Source organism: Puma concolor, chromosome E4 (genome assembly GCF_028749965.1).
Source record: "Puma concolor isolate L17-30 chromosome E4, mPumCon1.1.hap2, whole genome shotgun sequence".
NCBI lineage: Eukaryota > Metazoa > Chordata > Mammalia > Carnivora > Felidae > Puma > Puma concolor.
Genome location: NC_141683.1, coordinates 60,755,691 through 60,773,182, shown reverse-complemented (window position 1 = coordinate 60,773,182; position 17,492 = coordinate 60,755,691). Strand labels below are relative to the sequence as shown.

At 41.2% G+C, this 17,492-nt stretch overlaps 1 long non-coding RNA gene across 1 annotated transcript in view; it reads right to left on the bottom strand.

Annotated features, from left to right (window-relative positions):
- Positions 1-12,265, bottom strand: part of LOC147572726 (uncharacterized) — a 99,538-nt gene extending 87,273 nt beyond the window's left edge. Inside the window, exons 1-2 of the long non-coding RNA XR_015245815.1 lie at positions 9,380-12,265; positions 4,370-4,459 (exon numbers count right to left, since the gene is read on the bottom strand). This is a non-coding gene — a long non-coding RNA (uncharacterized LOC147572726). The remainder of the gene's footprint in view (positions 1-4,369; positions 4,460-9,379) is intronic.
- Positions 12,266-17,492: the final 5,227 nt, after the last annotated feature.

Sequence of the window (17,492 nt, the reverse complement as noted above, 5' to 3'; positions counted from 1 at the left end):
AGTTTTGGGGTGAACCTGCTGAACACACTCTCCTGACATCCCCAGAGGACACAGACTGTGACCCACGTCCAGCCAGGAAACTTCACTCCTTGTGAAACCACTAAGCTGTTAGTGACTGCCTTCTAACCAATGGAACACAGAGTGATAGGAGGTCAGTTTCAAGATTTCATGACACAAATTCTGTCGTTCCTTCTTACTTGCTTTGTCTTGTGTTCCACCTCTTTCTATGTCTCTCTACCTCTCTCTCTCTCCCTCCACTCTCCATCCTCATTTCTTCCCTCTGTCTTTCCTCTACCCCTGGAAATGGGGAAACAAGCACTTAAGTTAAGTACTACCCTGTGAGAAACCTATATAGGAGAGAAACAAGTTCCCAGGTCAAAAGATTGAAATAGGCTCTCAGTTCAAACTGAATTCTGACATTGCCTGTGTGGGTGACCTTGGAGAAAAGTATCACCCTGTTGAGTCTCAGATGAGACCACAGCCCTGGCTTCATAGAGATTTTGAGGCAGTGTCATGCAGCTAGGCTGTGCCTGGATTCCTCTCCCACAAAAATTGCGAGTTATTAAATACTTGTAGTTTTAATATTTAAGGTATTGGCATAATGCTATTAGATAGGAATGAATAACTCATGGTCTACCAGGTCCCAGCATCTGGCCTATCCTCTGCTTCCCCCCTGCTTCTCCCCTCCCACAATCCCACAGCCACACTTTCCACCTTTCTTATGTTTTCTGGACAAACTCAATTCTGTCTCCTATTATCGGCACCAGCCATATCTTCTCCCTGAAACACTGAAGACATGTGCAGGATGGTTCCTTCTTGCCATTCTAGCCCCAGCACATGTCACCTCAGTGAGGCCTCTCACACCCTCCAGTGACTCCCCAGTCTCATACCCTCCAGTGACTCATTATTTTCACTATTACAGTTCTTGCCCTTTTTTTCACATGTCTTGTCTTTCATACCTTTGTTCATCTCCCCTCCAGACTGTGAAGACCTGGCAGGCAGGGACCCCTTTGTCATTGTAAGCCTTGCACTTAGGCCCACCAGATCCCCCAGCACAAGGTGAGTGCTTGGAGCAGTTACTGAATGAATAAACAGAAGGATCATGGAGCACTCCATCTAGATTTTGAACTGCTTATTCTATGGAGATAATTGTTGGTAATAGGAGATCCAAATTACGTCTGAGGCAGGAGAAATCCAGAATTATCTCTGCATGAACTTTCCCTGGTTCACTTCCTCCAGCAAAACTCAGTGGGAACCACGGACACAGGAGGCTGCCTGTTTCCTGGCGTCCAGCAATAGCACTGGAGCCACAGGCATGAAGATATTCAAACAAAATCATCACCCTTATGTGGCCGCCATGAAGGCAGTGGTCCTATGAGGTCCCAGGGTAAATCTCGGGACCTACAGCCTCCAGAGCTGTGCAAGGGATCCCAGGATTCTGCCATTACCTTTCTCGTCCTAGTCCCAGTGTATACTTTTTACTCATGAGGCATCCTCATGTCAGCCAGGACGATGACCCCCCCCCCCCCCATTTCCCAATGAAGACCCTGGGGGTCTAGCAAGAACTGTTATTTTACGTGGACTCTATACTCAGTGTATAGTGTTCGGACGTGTCTTTCCCTATCCCAAGTCTTCACCAACCTAAATCCCCAAGCCTCTCTAGGCTCTAAAAGGCTTCCAGAAAGTATAAACACAGTGAGTCACTGATGGAGAGCCAAGGCCAATTGACACTTTATGATTATATGGAACTCTGAAGAAAACCACAGGTAACACAACACTGTACAGGAGAACACGGAAGCCTTTTCTTCTGTAGCTATTATCTAAACTAAGGGGAGTTAGTTAATCATAATTCCAGGTGCCCACAGAGTTTGAATGCAGTACTCTAGTCCTTTCCTCTGGAGGCTGGGCCAAGGATAGTCCTGCATCCAGCAGAAACCTATGAACTTCAAGCATTCCTTGCCTATCTTTGGGCATTTGAGCATGCAGCTATGAAAATGGATGCTGCTGCCCCATGACAGAGCTCACTCTAACCTCTTTATTATTTCTCTCTTGTCATTTCCCCGGTGTCCACTCTTTCTTGAACACACTTTCAGTATGTGTGTGCCAGTGCACATGTAGGGATTTGGACAGTAAAATGACCCCAAATGGAGAGCAAGTAGGCACGATTCCTCCCAGAATATTAGAGTCTCTCATTTCTAAAGCAACCATGATGGGAGGGGGTTGAGCCATGGCCTAAAATGGCAGAGCCCAGCCTTACCCTCTGGACTCTTCCCACCTCCTGTGATCTGATCCAGTCCTATTCTCTTGGTAAGATCAGTCACCCCATTGTACAATGAGAGATTGGATACATAACTACAAAAGCCAGTTCTCAAGAGGGTGTGATGTCAGACTCCATTATCACTGGAAGAGGCGGGAAGTGCTCAACCACACCTGTATATAGGTATAAAGTGTACTGGTTTACTTTATACAGGCATCAAAACCTGCATAAAACAGGCAAATGTTTGAAGCCAATGAAGAAAGATCAGGTCTGTCTCCACCACCAGGTAGGCAGGACATCACTAACTCCAGTGCACCAATGTGCTCCCTGCCTTATGAGGCATAGTAATGCAGCAAAGACTCTTTACTTGTTGAAAGTAGGTTTTAAGCCACCACCCCACCACAGTACCACCTACTGTTCCCTGTAGAGAGAGGGCATGGATATCAACCAGGAAGAAACCCTATGTCTCAGAATCATACAATATGCTTTTATACCTGCCTCTGCTGCTAGGCATCCAGAGATCTGTCCTTCAGAAGGACATATATCCTTTCTAAAGTCACACAGTGTTCTAATGGTAAAGTTCTTGCTTTGGTTAGGGTTAAATTTGGGCACCTGTAGTAGATGTCAAAATACTAGTGCACAAACAGATACATATGTGTTTCTTTTTCATATAAATGAAACCAGGACATGGCTAGTCTATCACTGACTATACATTGTCCACCATGTGATCACATATTATTGATCTCCTGGCTCTAACATCTTAGTATAGGATTTCCTTTTTTAAAACTTAAAATAACAGAATCTATACTTAATGCATTATGGTGTGGATAAAACATCCAGGCATTTACATCAAAATGAATTTGTCCTGAAAAAATAATTATAAAATAAATGCAGATAAACTAGAACTGGTATGTTGAGCTATATATTTTTTATTGATCAAGTAATTAAAATGTTTTACTGTTTTTCCCTGGAAAACACTTTATCCACAAAAATTGTATGTTAATATATTTCTGATTTCAATGTTTCTTAGGCACAGAACCAATGTTTCTTAAGCATAAATGTGTCCCTATGTGTTTTGTGTGTGTGTGATCGAAGTTCTCCAAGATAAAATGTCTGAGTCAGGATATCAGAGTCAAAATGGAGGTGTAAAAATAGCAAAAATTAATAATAATAATAATAATAATAATAATAATAATAATCTGCTCACTTTTTTCTATTTTTTCCCCAAATTTTTGTTTAAGTTCTTGTTAGCTAACATACAGTGCAATATTGGTTTCAGGGTTAGAATTCAGTGATTCATCACTTACATACAACACCCAGTTCTCATCATAACAAGTTCCCTTCTCAACACCCATCACCCATCTAGCCCATCCCCCACCCCCCCAGAAAAAGAAATCAATGCACTGATGCCATTACAATTGCACCCAAACTCATAATTTACCTGGGAATCAACCTAACCAAAGACGTATAAGATCTGTACTCTGAAAACTTATGAAGGAAATGGAAGAGGACACAAAGAAATGGGAAAACATTCCCAGCTCATGGATTGGAAGTACCAACATTGTTAAAATGTCTTAACTACCCAAAGCAATCTACATATTTAAGCAATCCATATCAAAATACCACCAGCATCTTTCATAGAGGTAGAACAAACAATCCTAAAATTTGTATGGAATCACAAAAGACCCGGAATAGCCAAAGTAATCCTGAAAAAGCAAGGTGGAGGCATCATTGTTGAACATATTCCAAAGAGCACTTAAAAAAAAAAAAAAAGAAAAGAAAAAAATGCCTAATGAATTATTGTGATGGACTCTCTTATTCCAAGAATGCTTGTTTTTATTTTGTTTTTATGCTTATATTTCAGCAGTAACAGAATGAAATCAAATGTCTGTCTCTCAAATATTTAGAATAAAAGGGGGGGAATGAGAGCAGATGTGTTATCGTGAAGTTTCCATGTTTCTTTACGGCATTTTCTAATCAGACATGTTTCAAAATATTCAAGTCATCATTTCTAGGTGATAGTAGAATTTGAAAAAATCCAGGAACTACAAATGACAGACTGTCTTTCACGTGAATTTAGATATTTCTATCTTTCTGTCAGATATCAGTTACCTGTTTGGAGATCACACAGAATTACTCAAAGCTCAACCTCTGGAGGGCTTCCCACTTTAGTCAAATATGTTATTATAATGTCCACAGCAGCTGAAGACATAAAACAAAGAGTAATTTGTCCCTATGTGTTTAATACAATCCCCCAAAATATATCATGCTGCAAAACAACCAGATTTTAAATCAGATTGTAAATAGAGAATATAAAAACCAAATGCACATCTTTTTTTAAATCTTCTTTTAATATAATTTATTGTCAAATTGGCTTACATACAACATCCAGTGCTCATCCCAACAAGTGCCCTCCTCCATGCCCATCACCCATTTGCCCCCTCCCCCACCCCTCCCCCATCCACCCTCAGTTTGTTCTCTGTATTTAAGAATTTCTTATGGTTTGCCTCCCTCCCTCTCTGTTTGCAACTATTTTTCCCCCTTCCCTTCCCCCATGGTCTTCTGTTAAGTTTCTCAAGATCCACATATGAGTGAAAGCATATGATATCTGTCTTTCTCTGACTGACTTATTTCACTTAGCATAATACCCTCCAGTTCCATCCATGTTGCTGTAAATGGCATGATTTTATTCTTTCTCATTGCCAAGTAGTATTCCATTGTATATATAAACCACATCGTCTTTATCCATTCATTGATTGATGGACATTTAGGCTTTTTCCATAATTTAGCTATTATTGCATTTTTATACACATAGGGGTACATGTGCCCCTACGAATCAGCACTCCTCTATGCCTTGGGTAAATTCTTAGCAGTGCTATTCCTGGGTCATAGGGTAGATCTATTTTTAATTTTTTAAGGACCCCCACACTGTTTTCCAGAGTGGCTGCACCAGTTTGCATTCCCACCAACAGTGCAAGAGGGTTCACATTTCTCCACATCCTCACCAGCATCTGTAGTTTCCTGATTTGTTCATTTTAGCGACTCTAACTGGTGTGAGGTGGTATCTCAATGTGGCTTTGATTTGTATTTCCCTGATGAGGAGTGACATTGAGCATCGTTTTATGTGTCTGTTGATCATCTGGATGTCTTCTTTGGAAAAGTGTCTATTCATGTCTTCTGCCCATTTCTTCACTGGATTATTTATTTTTGGGGTGTGGAGTTTGGTGTGTTCTTTTTAGGTTTCGGGTACTAACCCTTTATCTGATATGTCATTTGCAAATACCTTTTCCCATTCTGTCAGTTGCCTTTTAGTTTTGTTGATTGTTTCCTTTGCAGTGCAGAAGCTTTTTATCTTGATGAGGTCCCAAGAGTTCATTTTTGCTTTTAATTCCCTTGCCTTTGGAGATATGTCAAGTAAGAAATTGCTGCAGCTGAGGTCAAAGAGGTTTTTTTCTGTTTTCTCCTCTAGAGTTTGGATGGTTTCTTGTCTCACATTCAGGTCCTTCATCCATTTTGAGTTTATTTTTGTGTATGGTGTAAGAAAGCGGTCCAGTTTCCTTCTCCTGCATGTTGCTGTCCAGTTCTCCCAGCACCATTTGCTAAAGAGACTGTCTTTTTTCCACTGGATACTCTTTCCTGCTTTGTCAAAGATTAGTTGGCCATATATTTCTGGGTCCAATGCTGGGGTCTGTATTCTATTCCACTGGTCTATGTGTCTGTTTTTGTGCCAATACTGTGTTGATGATTACAGCTTTATAGTAGAGGCTAAAATCTGGGATTGTGATGCCTCCCGCTTTGGTTTTCTTCTTCAACATTATTTTGGCTATTCGGGGTCTTTTGTGGTTCCATACAAATTTTAGGATTGTTTGTTCTAAAAGGAAGTGTTCTTTTAATTCATTAATTACTTAATTAATTAATTTAAAAAACAGCTCTTAGCTTTGTTGATTTTTTCTATTATATTTCTGGTCTCTATTTTATTATTTTCCACTTTGATCTTTGTTATTTCCTTCCTTCCTTCTCCCAACTTTGTGCTTAATTTGTTCTTTTTTTTTTCTAGTTCCTCGAGGTGTAAAATTAGGTTGCTTATTTGAGATCTTATCATTTTCTTAATAAACACATTTATTGCTATAAACTTCCCTCTCAAACCTGCCTTTGCAGCATCCCATAAATTTTTGTTATGTTGTGTTACCATTTTCATTTTTTTCAAGATATTTTTTATTTCATTTTTTATTTCTTCTTTGACTCCTTCTTTATTTAAGCATGTGTTAATTTCCACATATTTGTAGATTTTCCAGTTTTCCTTTGTGGTTGATTTCTAGTTTCATATCTTTGTAGTTGGAAAATTTACTTGATATGATTCCAGTCATCTTAAATTTGGGAAGGTTTATTGTGTGTCATATCATATGGTCTATCCTGAAGGATGTTTCATGTACACTTGAGAAGAAGAGGTATTCTGCTTCTATTGAATGGAATGTTCTATAAATGTTTAAGTCCGTTTGGTCTAAGGTAAGGTTCAAGTCCACCATTACCTTGTTGATTTTATGTCTGGATAATCTATCCATTGCTGAAAGAGGGCTATTGAAGTCGCCTACTATTATCGTATTGTCCATTTCTCCCTTTAGATCTGTTAGTATTTGTTTAATATATTTAGGTTCTCCAATGTTGGGTACATATATATGTACAATTGTTATATCTTCTTGATACATTGATCTGTTTATCACTATATAATGGCCTTCTTTGTCTCTAGTTACGATTTTTGCCTTAAAGCCTATCTTTTTTTTTTTTTAATTTGTTTTTTCAACATTTATTTATTTTTGGACAGAGAGAGACAGAGAGAGACAGAGCATGAACGGGGGAGGGGCAGAGAGAGAGGGAGACACAGAATCGGAAACAGGCTCCAGGCTCCGAGCCATCAGCCCAGAGCCCGACGCGGGGCTCGAACTCACGGACCGCGAGATCGTGACCTGGCTGAAGTCGGACGCTTAACCGACTGCGCCACCCAGGTGCCCCAATATTGTATATTCTTTAACACATTATAGTAGCTACAATTATTTTTAATACTCTTATCCTTTGGCCTTTGTACTATAGTTAAGTGGCTAACACATTATCCTATTGTATATGTAAAGTTTCCTAGGTCTGTATATATTTACCTTTACCAGTGTGTCATATACCTTTTTATGTTTTTGTGTTGCTGATTAGCTTCTTTTGATTTTAGCTTGAAGAACTCCTTTTGGCATTTCTTGCAAGGCAAGTCTAGTGTGGTGAACTCACTCAGCTTTTGTTTGTCTAAGATATTCTTTCTTTCTCCTTATATCTCCTGAAGGGTAACTGCCAGATAGAGAATTCTTGGCTAGCAACGTTTTTCTTTCAACATTTTGATTATGCCATTCTACTCTCTCCTGGCCTGTAGGATTTCTGCTGAGAATCTGTTGATAGCCTAATGAGAGTTCCTTTGTAGGTTACAATCTTTTTTCTCTAGCTGCCTTTAGAATTCTTTCTTTATCCTTGATTTTTGGCAGTTTTATTGTAATATGTCTTGGAGAAGGGTGTTTTGCATTAAGATAATAAAGTGATCAGGGGCGCCTGGGTGGCGCAGTCTGTTAAGCGTCCGACTTCAGCCAGGTCACGATCTCGCGGTCCGTGAGTTCGAGCCCCGCGTCGGGCTCTGGGCTGATGGCTCGGAGCCTGGAGCCTGTTTCCGATTCTGTGTCTCCCTCTCTCTCTGCCCCTCCCCCGTTCATGCTCTGTCTCTCTCTCTGTCCCAAAAATAAATTAAAAACGTTGAAAAAAAAATTAAAAAAAAAAAAAAGATAATACAGTGATCTATTAGCTTCACATATTTAGATGTTCAATTCTCTCCAGGTTTGAGAAGTTCTCAGTTATTATTTCTTTAAATCATTTTCTGATTTCTTCTTCTCCTGAAATCCCAATTTTCCTATTTTTTTTTATGGATCTCGTAGATCACACTAGGCTTTTCTCACTCTTTCTCATTCTTTTTTGTTGTAGTTCACTTCTAACTGGGTTAGTTCAAAATTCCTACCTTCTAACTCATTTATGCTGCCTTCCACGTGTTCTACTCACTGCAGATGATCTCTATTGCATTTTTCATCTCATTCATTGAGTTCTTCAGCTCCAGAATCTCTGTTTGGCTCTTTATTATTATTATTTTTTTTCTCTTTGGAATAAATTTAATTTTGATCACTTTTTTGAGAATGTGTGAAATTGTCTGCATTTTCTGATGGCCTGTTGAGTTTGTTCAAAAAAGCTATTTTGAATTTTTTTTAAATTTTTTTTTTCAACGTTTATTTATTTTTGGGACAGAGAGAGACAGAGCATGAACGGGGGAGGGGCAGAGAGAGAGGGAGACACAGAATCGGAAACAGGCTCCAGGCTCCGAGCCATCAGCCCAGAGCCCGACGCGGGGCTCGAACTCCCGGACCGCGAGATCGTGACCTGGCTGAAGTCGGACGCTCAACCGACTGCGCCACCCAGGCGCCCCAACTATTTTGGATTTTTTATCAGCTAGGTCACAAAATTCTGTGCCTTCGAGCTCAGTTACTAGAGAATTATTAGTTTCTTTTTGTGGATATATGTTTCTCTGATTTTTCATGTTTCTTGTAGTTCTGCATTACTCTTTTTGCATTAAAGTAGCAAATGCTTCCTTAAATCTCTGCCAGTTGCTTTCAGATGGAGTATGCTGTTGTTATTATCTGAGATTTAATCTCTTTGTATTGGTACATCTGCTCAACTCTTCTTGTTCGCTCTTGTGGCAGGATTCTTAACATTTTATGTCTTCTCTGGTTCTTACAAGTCACCAGGCTGACTACTAGAAACCTCTTCATCTTCCAGAAGATGGCACTACAGCTCAAGCTTGAGGTTTCTTTGCTCACAGACAGTGGCTGGTTTTCTGATTGCTCACTGCCTACAGGGAGCTCTCCCTTGATGCCACACGTGGAAGTGAGTACCAGGAGCTGGCCACACAATGGGAAGAGGTGTGGGTTAGCACTTGGGGCATTGTGGGTGCCTGTGCATCTGATAGAGAGATTGCTGGATATGGTATTCCCAGAGGTTTGTGAATGGATTTCCTGAAGACAGCAGTCAAGCAGGAATGCAGTCTCTTACCTGCCTCTTGCCCCAATCTTCTCTCTTCCCCCAATCATGGATGTCTCACATCAGATACACTGGGTGCCGTGGGGAAAAAACAACAGGTTTCTGCAGTCACTTCTTGTGCAGCTAGGGTAGTGGGCCCTCACTCAGTGTTATCTTTTGCCCCTAAGAGAGATTTAGCAGCTGCTGGATACATCAGCCTGGGTGCAGCGTTTTCTGGGGAAGTGGGGCAAGGGGACACACTGGGAAAGTTTTTCTTACTACCACCTCCACTGTGACCAAACTCTTCTTTTTTCTCTAGAATGGTGTGTTGGAATCTTCCCTTGGGAAGGCTGGACTTCTGCAAATTCTTTCCCATGCATGGGTATCTACTCAGGTCAGTACTCTCCAGGTTTCTTCCCAACCACGCTTTGAGGGATCTGAGCAGGCTGGCTGGCTTCCCTGGTTTTATGGCCCATACCAAGGTCTATTCAACTATTACTGGCTACACAGGTGTACATAATTCTTCCCAGATCCCTTGGCATAAGGTACTAAATCCCACAACACCTACACAAGTACTTTTGTTCATGGACAGTTGTATGTTTCAGTGTTTAAAAGGGAGAGTAAAAAGAAGAAATGTCTACACTACCATGATGCTGACACCACTCCTAGGCAGCACATCTGATGGCCTTGCTTGGGGTCACATGAGCAGCTGCAGTTAGACAACAGTTTGGCTGGGAGCTGGCAGTTTTCTAAGGGCCTCATCCACAGATCTGGTGGTCAGTTTGGGTTATGCACTTTGATCCTCCTTCACATCATCCCACTAGCAGGATAGCACATAATTGTTTCCTTGGCAACAGGACTCAAGAGAGCAAGCACCAATGTACAAGTGCTTATCAAGCCTCTGCTTGCTTCAGATTTACTGACGCTCCGTTGGTCAAAATAAACCCCATGTCCAAATCCAGAGTTGATATGGAACGGGCCACATGGGTGAATCCTGAGAGCCATGATTTGTTGGGAGGTGGGGGTGGGGAGTGGTGGCAGTAATGTAACATGCTACCATAGTTCTATAAGATTCAGTTTGAGAATTGGCCATTTAATTTAGCGACACAGACATTATTGATGTCCTTGACAAGTTCTGTTGTGGGGAGAAAACATGATTGGAAAGTGTTCAAGAGGACGATGGAAAGAGACATAGGAGATAATGGGAATCAACAACTCAAAGAGTTTTGTGGGAAGAGAGCAAATAAAAGGTACATGGAGGGAGACATGACATAGAGTTGTTTTTTTTTTTAAGAGAAATCTTGAAACATGCTTTTATTCTGATAAAAATGACTCAATAGATGATTCATGGGACCATTATTTTTCTATAATCTTTGTAAGGCAACTGTTAACATCTGCTTTAAAGTTTTTCATGGCCAAAATTATTCCACCATGCTTGAGGTTTAGAACTTTAAGGGTTCCACCAAGCATGTGCTGAAACTGATCTAAAACTGATCCAGAAAAGTCTGCCTTTTTGTACAGGTGTTCTTCTATTCAGGGTAGGGTTTGTTTTTTTTTTGTTTGTTTGTTTTGGGGTTTTTTTTGGTAATTTTATAATTGGATATCAACTCTCCTCCTGCTGATGTGAATTCCAAAGCATATGGAATCTTCCAGTCGTCAATATAAGACACTAGCATTTCCATCTCTCATTAGAAAATTGTGTCTTTTCTAGTCCCTAGCAAAAGCTAGGCTGGGGAAAATGATATTCAGAGAAAAGACCAACAAATAAGCTTCCATATACTCCTCCAAAATCTCTAAATTCACTCCTTAGAACAAGATTTGGACACCTAGGGGTGCCTGGCTGGCTCAGATAGTGGACCATGCGACTGTTGATCTCACGGTTGTAAGTTCAAGCCCCGTGTTGGGTGTGCAGATTGCTTAAAAATAAAATCTTGAAAAAAAGATTTGGACACTTAATGGATAAATGGTAAACATGATTCCTTTATCACCTTACTGAATCATCTTCACACTGAGTTACATTTTGATGTGATTCCCACAACCTTCCATAAGAAACAACCACATTCAATAGTTACATGTGTGTGAGGAGGATTTCAAGTGATTTTTATTCTTTTCCATGAGCAAAGTGGGTTTTTTTTTTTCCCAAATAAAAAAAGTAGTTTCTGTCCTGACATGTAAAGAGCTTGGAAAGGGTCGTTCCCATTTTCCCAAGAAAAAAAACTGGATAAACTGACAATAGCAATTCTTAGATCCATCAGAAAATTTAGGTCACAAGGCAAGCAACCTTGTGACCTTGTCTTACCAAAAAGACTAGTAAACATGGCTTTCTGGAAACATGATATAAATTGTAATCAAATGCTTGTAAAACTCACAATGTTATTAAGAGAGCTGTATTGACAAAAAGTGTCCCACACATATCAAACCCGGACGATTAAAAAAACAAAACAAACAATCTGACTCTGTTCAAGATAAAAAAGGATCTTCTGGGCTTCTGTCTTTTAAAGGCAAGGAGCTGATTGAGAAAGCTGCTCTGCCCCCCAAGAAAGGCATATTATTCCCGTATGGCCTCTTCAGAAGAGGCTAAGGAAAATAATGGAAAATGAAAGACTTCCTAGAGTGTAGAGCCACAGTGGTGAAGAACAATGAACTTTGGAGCCACTCCTAGGAAGAGGCTCAGGGCCCCCTAGGGCAGGAGAACCTGACACTTGCCCAGTTGTCTTTCAGAATTGCTATGAATATGGCTGCTCAGTCTCCAATTCTTCTCCCTTTTCAAATCTAAATGTTGATTTTGGTCATCCCATCCCTGTGCCATAACTCTATTTAAAGGATGCTGGGGTGGAGAGGAGATAATTTGCATTCTTTGTTCATAGGCCTCCTGACCAAGCAGACATGATGTTGTAATCACATAAAACTTCGGGGGGGGGGGGGAGGGTTGGGGGGGGGTGGGGGGGGCATTTGGAATGGGTGTGAGTGTATTCTGCAAGAAGGAGGGTTGTGAATAATTTCGTAGGCTGAATTATTGGTTCTAATTATTTGCTCCCTTGTCATAGCAGTATATGTTGACATTTACTATGGGCTGAATTGTGGCCCTTCAAAATTCATATGTTGAAGTTCTAACCAGCAATATGACTGTATTTGGAACAGGTTCTTTGGGAGGTAAAGTTAAATGAAGTCATAAAGGTGGGTCCCTAATCCAATAGGATTAGTGGCCTTATAATAAGAGGATGAGAGAGAGCGCTCTCTTTCCACGTGCAGCACTAACGAAAGTCCACGTGAGCACGTGGCGAGATGCAGTCACCTACAAGCCAAGAGAAAAGGCCTCTAAATGAAATTTCTTTTTCCAGCACCTTTGTCTTGGATTTCCCAGCTCCCAGAAAAATGAGATGTGAGAAATAAATGTCTGCTGTTTAAGCCACCCAAACTATGGTATTTTGTTAAGGCAGCCTGAGCAGACTGAGACAACACTTTTACCATGATGCCAGGGTGGACAGAGTGTATTTCTCCAGCTGTAGATGTTGGGCATGGCCATTGGACTTATCTTGACTAACAGGATGTTAATGAACATAGTATGAGCAGAGGATTGACATGTGCTTGCCGGGTGGGGCTTACCACTTATGCTCCAGGGATCTGTCATGAAGCGCTTCCTCTGGGTAACTGATTCATCTTCAACTGATTCAGCTTCATCCCATCCCTAAAAATCCGGTGGTTTATAATACAAGTATTTGTTTTTGTGTTCATTTGTCTTTAGGTCAACTATGGATCAGGTGCTACAGGTTGGGCTAAGGTCTGCTGCACATGCTGTTGTCTGGACACCAGGCTCAAGAAGCAGCTCCCCAGGGGAAACCCTTCATTTCCATTCACCAGAACATCCAAGGCAAGTCCCACTGTGCAAGCACAGGTCAATTCTCTGCTCACATCCTGTCGTTGTGCAGCAAAAGCTGACTACGACAGCATTTGAATTTTGAGACTACATTTTCTCAAACAATGATGTTCTCTATCTATTATTCAGTGTTCCTTGTAAGACACATGAGAAATTTGATGTACTCTTCTCTGCTAAGAGAAAACTTTTTTCTGTCGAAGAACTAGTTTGTTTTTTCCTTTCCAATAGAGAGGTTTCTCTGTAAAAAGAAGACAGGAAAAATACATCCAAAAATAGATGTGGGAAAATTACTTCAAGAACTATGGTATTATTGGGGTGCCTGGGTGGCTTAGTCTGTTGAGCATCTGACTTCAGTTCAGGTCATGATCTCGCCATCTGTGGGTTCAAGCCCTGCATTGGGCTCTGTGCTGACAGCTCGGAGTCTGGAGCCTGCTTCAGATTCTGTGTCTCCCTCTCTCTGCCCCTCCCCTGCTTGCATTCTCTCTCTCTCCCTCTCTCTCTCTCAAAAATAAAAACATTACAGGGGCGCCTGGGTGGCGCAGTCGGTTGAGCGTCCGACTTCAGCCAGGTCACCATCTCGCGGTCCGGGAGTTCGAGCCCCGCGTCAGGCTCTGGGCTGATGGCTCAGAGCCTGGAGCCTGTTTCCGATTCTGTGTCTCCCTCTCTCTCTGCCCCTCCCCCATTCATGCTCTGTCTCTCTCTGTCCCCCAAAAAATAAATAAATGTTGAAAAAAAAATATATTAAAAAAAAAATAAAAACATTACAAAATTTTTTTTTAATTAAAAAAAAGAATTATGATGTTATTGATCCAATAGTTTGTGGGTTCGAGCCCTGCATTGGGGTCTGTGCTGACCATGTGGTGAGCCTCCTTCAGATTCTCTCTCTCTCTCTCTCTCTCTCTCTTTTACCCCTTGCCCACTCTCTCTCTCTCTTTCAAAATAAATAAATAAACTTAAAGGGGAGTGCTCCTGGGTGGTTCGTTTGGTTAAGAGTCTGACTCTTGATTTCAGCTCAGGTCATGATCCCCTGGTTTGTGGGTTTGAGCCCCACATTGGGCTCTGTGTTAACAGTGGGGAACCTGCTTGAGATTCTCTCTCTCTGTCTCTCTCTGCCCCTCCCCCACTCTCTCTCTCTCACTATTTCTCTCAATAAATAAATAAACATTTAAAAAAAGAAATATGGTATTACAAAGATCTGAGAAAACTCTGAACTGAAATATATCATAAGTAACCTCAATGGACAAGAAACCTGAAACCATGCCCTATAAGGAAGTCTTGAAGAAAACAGGAATATTTAGTGAAGACTTAAAGAGACAGAACAGGGGCACCCAGATGGCTCAGTCAGTTAAGTTTCCCACTTCGGCTCAGGTCATGATCTTGTGGTCTATGAGTTCAAGCCCTGAGTCGAGCTCTGTGCTGACAGCTCAGAGCCTGGAGCCTGCTTTGGATTCTGTGTCTCCCTCCATCTCTGCCCCTCCCCTGCTCACACTCTGTCAATCTCTCTCAAAAAGTAAATAAACACTGAAATGTTTTGAAAAAAAATGAGACAGAAGTTTTTAAATATTGACAAGATTGTTATGTTAGATTTGGTTTTGAGTCATCTCAGGCTGAGACTAGGAGCAATCAATGAATATTATAGAAGAGAGTGGGTTGTAGGCATGACAATAAGCTGAGAGATTAGGAAGAACCACTATGAATGGGCTCTATTGAGCTATCCTCTCAACTCCCACCCAGTGTAAATGAAAATGAGCTCTTGACCTGGGCCAGCCCTGAGGAGGAAGGTAAAGCAAGAGAGTTGCTGGATCCTTATCCCCAACTCTGTTTAAAGTCTCTCTGCCTGGTCTGACATGTAAAGAGGTTGGAAGTAACCACTCCTATCCTCACAAAAAGAAAATAAAAAGCCAAACAAACTGAAAAATCAACCAGTCCCTCAATCAAGGAATTGAGGTTACAAGAAAAATTGTCACCTCCCCCCCCCGCCCCCAAAAAAAAACTAGAGAGCCAGGCAAATACAAAGAATCATAGTTTACCAGGAGCAAAAGCCACAGTTGGTGCCTGGTAGGAACACATAAAGGACAATTGACTACTGGAGACTGTGCCTAGTCTGGCTTGAGATGTAAACATTCCCCCCACCCAACTTTCCTGAGTTTTATGTCCAGAAACTCCACCAGGTTCTCAGGGTGAATATGGAAGAAAAATCCCCTTGTATTTCATACAGGGGAAGGAGGAAAGTAGCCATCTACAAATAAGCCCAGGGGCACCTGAGCAGCTCAGTCAGTTGAAGAACTGACTCTTGATTTCGGCTCAGGTCATGATCCCAGGGTTGCGGGTTCCAGCCCCGTCTCAGGCTCCACTCTGAGCATGAAGCCTGCTTAAGATTCTCTCTTTCACTCTGCCCCTCTCCCTGACTCATGCACTCTCTCTCTCTCTCTCTCTCTCTCTCTCTCTCTTAAAACAACAAAAAATTAAAAATAAGTCCAGAGTGCTCTGTTCTCCTTGACAAAGGCTTGCCTTCAAGGGAAACTGTTTTACCAAATTTTAAACAAATTGAGCTTCTCAGAGCAAATTGGGGGAGGGGAAATACCCAATTTCAGCCCCCTGTTCTAGTCTCATTTAAAGGGGAAGAGGGAGGAACCTGAGAATCAGAGACACAGGTTTGCTAAAACACTAAGACCTAATCATAGATTATAGTATGTTGCTCCCCCCCCCAATAGTTTACCAACATATAAATGGGGCTCCAGTATAATAACAGGGGCTTGGAGCTAAAAAGAACTATAAGCTAAAAGAACTATAAGAGTCTCTAAGAATATCCAAAGACAACAAGGGACACAAAAACAAAGACACTAGAAGAAATTTTAGCCTCACTTATAGCAAAGAGTAAACACAGCCTAACTCCTAGCCCCCCAAACAATCCTTTTACCCAAGAGCTTATGTATGGCTTCTAAGAAAAATGTTAAGGTATGCTAAAAGGCCAAAAAAAAAAAAAAATCACAGTTTGAAGAGACAAAATAAACATTAGAGCCAGACTAAGATATGGCAGAGATTTTGGAATTATCAAACTGGGAAGTTAAAATAACTACAATTATTATGTTGAGGGCCTTAGTGTAAATGGTGTATAATACGCAAGAACAGATGGGTAATGTCAGTAGAGAGATGGAGATGCTAAGAAAGAATCAAAAAGAAATTCTAGAAATCAAAAACACTGCCACAGAAATGAAGAATGCTTTTGCTGGGCTCATCAGTAGACTAGACACAGCCAACGAAAGAATCAATGAGCTTGAAGATATGTCAATAGAAACTTCCCAAACTAAAACACAAAAACAAACAAAAAACAGGAAAACAAACACAGAACTATGAGAAAATTACAAATGGTGTAACATACCCATAATGGAAATACCAGAAGAGACAGAGAAAAGAAAAGAAGAAATATTGAAGTAATTATAGCTGAGAATTTCCCAAAGTTAATGACTGATACCAATCACAGATCTAGGAAGCTAAGAAAATACCACACAGGAAAATACCAAAAAATATACACCTAGGAATATAATATTCAAACAACATAAGATCAAAAACAAACAGAAAATCTTGAAAGAAGCCAGGGTAATAAAAATACCTTTCCTATATGGAAACAAGGCTAAGAATTACATTGGACTTCTTTTCAGAAACCTTGCCAACAGGAAGCGAGTGGAGCGAAAGAAAAAGCATCCCTGTGGTAGAGACAAAAATCCAGGCTCTCCTTTTCAGTGTGTGGAGATGTTATTGGAAAGTGACTGCTCAGACATGCTCTACATCTCCCTGCCCCTTTTCATATAAATGTCACCATGGAAGATGGACCTAGTCTGCCCCTGGACCCAGTCTGGTTTTGAAGGTGTGCCCAGCCTGATTTTTGATTCAGTACTGTTTTCTAAGTCAGACCCTTTCCAACCCCAGACCCAGTCCCACTCCGGCTCGTTTCTGGAACCAGTCAGGGGAGGAGGCCTGAGGTGGGGGCGGGTAGGGAGAAGCTCATATGAAGTCTGAAAATGCATAATGCCAAAGATTTGGAGCTAGGATCCAAAATCCAGGAATGGCTTATCCACCACCTCCAGAGGCAGCAAGAAAGCAGCAGAATTTAAGCTCAACCCGCCAGATCATGCCCACCAGGCTCAGTGTAGTCTGAATGAAGGAAGATGGCGGTGTAGGAGGACGCTGGGCTCACTTCATCCTGCTGGTCGCTTAGATTCCACCCACATCTGCCTAAATAACCCAGAAAACCATCAGAAGACTAGC